We start from the raw sequence: 3,705 nt of genomic DNA on the forward strand, positions 1-3,705 counted from the left end.
GGGATGTACTAGGCTGACAATAGGACTGGCCAGGCCCAGAGCTGGGATCTCCTGAGACCCAACAGGTGAATGGGTAGGACTGACCAGACCTAGAGCTGACATCTACTGGGATCCACCAGTCCAATCACCAGGACCAACCAGGCCCAGAACCACAACCTACCAGGCCAGGGCTTAGGACTGACCAGGCCAAGGGCCAAGACCAATCAGGATCCCGGCTAAAGCCACTTGTCTTGGCTCCACTGGGATCATCTGGCCTGGGGCTTGAAGACTGGACAGGATTCTTCAGGAGCGGGATCTTAGGGCCCAGACTAACCAGAAGAGGTGTCTCAGGGTGGAGGTGGGGCAGCACCATCCCACTGTGCTCCAAACCAAGCTGCTATTTAAAAACTGAAACTGGGAGGAGTGAAGTGACTGTGGCTGGTGGCTTGCCCAGCCCCCTCATCCATCCCCCACCCCACCCCTGGTCCCCCCCTCCCCCAAAGCCTCTTCCCACGGCTTCCTCTTTCCTTCTCCAGCACACCCCCCTCCCTGCCCCCTTCTTCAGCACTGTGGTCTCCCCCCATCAGGCCTTTGGGAACAAGTCCCGAGTGCTCTGCTGACAACTGGCCCCAGAGCCGAGAGGAGAGCTGGGCCGGGGCAGGGTCCTGGTGGGGGGAACCTTCTTTCCTGCCCTACCCCGCAACTCCCAGAGCAAGGGCCTGGGGAATCTCCGGGCCTGGTCACATGCCTGGGATCAGGAGCCACCCTGGGCAGCCTCATCGTCCCAGAGCTAAGGAAGGGTCTGCCCCCGGAGTCCATCCCTCCTCCTACTTTCTGAGGTCGATCCTGAAGTGACTCCTTCTAAAGGGAGCTGGGAGATGATTGGGGTTCCCTCTCTCAGCCTCAGTTTCCTCCTTTGTGAAAGAGAGATAAAGGCACTCGTCCCACCTGCTTCCCAGGGTTGTTCTGTAAGGCCCTGTAGAATCCTCACTAATCCAGAAGGCATTTGGGAGTGAGAGGCCCACCAGGGCCATTGAGACACCCTGTATACGGAGGAATCCCCACCAGAACACACCAGACTAGTGGACATGCAGCCTCTGCCTGGAGCCAGCCCATCCCACGTCTGAGGCTCTCTTTGTGAGGATGTTTTTCTTGACTTTGAGGCCTAAACCAGCCTCCTTGTAACTCCAACTCAAAACTGGGCCCATGAGGGCCCTTCAAAGGCCCAAACCAGCTCTGTGTTCCTCCTCACACACGCCTCTTCTATTCTCCAGATGAAACACATCTAGTCCTTCACCCTGGGTTCAAAGCCTCCTCCCAGACTCAGTTCAAACCATGGGCCAAACAAAGACTAAACCAAAACAACTTCATAAGTTCCTTCAGGGAGCTTATGTTCCATGGGGAGAAACAAAATGTATACAGATAATGAATCGAATTGTCAAATAAGATACTGTAGCTAAAGTACTTTGTAAACCTTAAAGTGTCACATAAATGCTAGCTATTATTATAGCTACTGGGGTAGTTTGGCGTAATGGTTAGGGCACTGGATTTGGAGTCCTCGAAGCCTGGGTTCGAATCCTGCCTCAGATACAGCCAAGCCCTTTAACTTTTTAGCCTGAGTTTCTTCATCTGTAAAATGAGAATAGTGACGCCTACTTTGTAGGGTTGTTGTGAGGACCGGACAAGATGACTTCTGTAAAGCCTTTTGCAGATCTTAACCCCCGACATAAGTGTCAACTCTACAGAGTGATAGGGGTTGGGAAGATAGAGTGCAGGGGATTAGGAGCCAAGCCTCGAAGGGAGGCGGGGGGGGTCCCAAAAGGGAGGGAAGGCATTCTGGGGAAGGGGCACGGCCAGCTTTTGCAAAGTCAGGGGCAGGAGATGGGACATCAAGGGCAGAGGACAAGTTGGCCTCTTTGGAACGTAGAACAGATGGGGGGGGGGCCTAGAGTGAAACTGTCTGGAAAGAGAGATTGGAGCCAGGTTATGAAGGATTTTAAATGACCCACAGAGGACGCTGTATTTTATTCTAGAGACAGCAGGGAGGGCTCCTTGAGCAGGGCACTGGCATGGGCAGATCTGTGCTTTAAGAATGTCACTTCGGCAGCTGTGTGGAGGACGGAATGTGGAGGGATCAGTGACGGGGCAGCTGGAATCTGATGCCAAGGAAGCTCCCAGGACCTGGGAAAGGCCCTAGAACCCAGCCCTTTGCCCGTCCCCATCTCATAGACCAGACTACTGGCAGGGACTTTAACCTGCTTCATCTTAAAGAGGAGGAAATTGGGCCCAGAAATGGGGAATGACTTGTATGAGGTCGCACGGGAAGCCACAGAGCTGGGACCCAAATCCTGGTCTTTTTCTGCTATGTCTCCCTGCCTTGGTTCTGTTTCTTTTTTGGTCCCCTTTTGTCCCCCAGCTACCATAACTGAGTCTTAGGACGTGTCTTTATGCCTCAGTTTCCTCTATCTGTTCAAGGTAGAGATGACTCTCAGTGAGCCAAGACCCTCCCGTACATGGGGTGGGAGCTTGGAACAGGCCGTGGGCCCTGCCAAAACTCTGCTGGGAAGCGGACAAGTTTTTCTTCCGTGTTTCCCTTTTCTGCCCATCCAGGCACCATGAGCAGCGCCCTTGTAACTGTGGCCTCTTTCCATCAGTCTTCAGCTGTCACACTTCCAAAGGAAGTGGTGCATTTTGACAGGGACACCGCTCACAGTAGTAGGAAGGAGGCTAGATTTGGGCATCAGAGGACCTGGATTTGAATCCCGGTTCTGCTCCCTACTACCCATGTGACCTTGACCAGACCATCTCAGCTCGGGCTGAGGTTCTAAGGTTCCACCCAGCACCATATCTTGTGAGCCTATGATTCAAAGTCTCATCCTAAAGGAATAAAACTCTAACCACAGAATTTTGGGCATCAGATATAGAGGGGAAGAGACCATCTGAGCACAGCTGAAGATCTCAGTGATGGGGAGTGGAAGGTGGGGAGTGGTGCAGTGAAAATGGAGGTCTCCAAAGAGGAAAGGTCTCCGTTGTGGTGAAACCTTTGCACAATCATTTGGAGGGGACGGATCAAGGTCAGAGGGGAACTGTTCTATCCCCCCAGGTTAACTCTGGCCAATAGGCCTTCGAAGACTGTTCCCTGCTCCCCCGGTTCCCCCTTGAGGTTTTTCCCTCTCCCTCAACTCTGCCCCCCTCCTCCTCAGGCTGTGGCCTGACCATCAGGCCCTTGGGTGCCGGCCGGCCTCCTTGGGATAGAGCCAGAAGCTTATAAATAAGCTTCTGCAAGGCCCAAGCAGGCGTCTGCTCCACTCCGGCCCCCACTGTCCCCCACTCCGAAAAGCACCGTTTCCCTTTTCTGGGTGACCACATGCCATGCACAGGGAATTTCCAGTAGTGAGTGGAGCCTCTGATTCACTATGTCCCCAAAGACAGTTAACTCCTTCTGGGAACCAGGCTGGCCTGAGGCTCACATTTACCACTGTCTTCAACTTGTGTCGGCCTCCATTCCGGCCCCATCCTCAACCCCAGCTCACTCGTGCATTTAGGGCCTCCCACATAGCCAGCTCCTCACCTTCTCCCCAACTAGCACCACAAGATATCTCTCAGAACCAACCTGTCCCCTTCACAGGACCCCACACATACCCACCCCCTTCCTGGGCTTCCTCTTGTACAGGGCTGCCACACACACACACACACACACACACACACACACACACACACACACAC

The sequence above is a fragment of the Vombatus ursinus genome, unplaced genomic scaffold, assembly GCF_900497805.2.
Source record: "Vombatus ursinus unplaced genomic scaffold, bare-nosed wombat genome assembly UNPS02014822.1, whole genome shotgun sequence".
In the NCBI taxonomy this organism is placed as follows: domain Eukaryota; kingdom Metazoa; phylum Chordata; class Mammalia; order Diprotodontia; family Vombatidae; genus Vombatus; species Vombatus ursinus.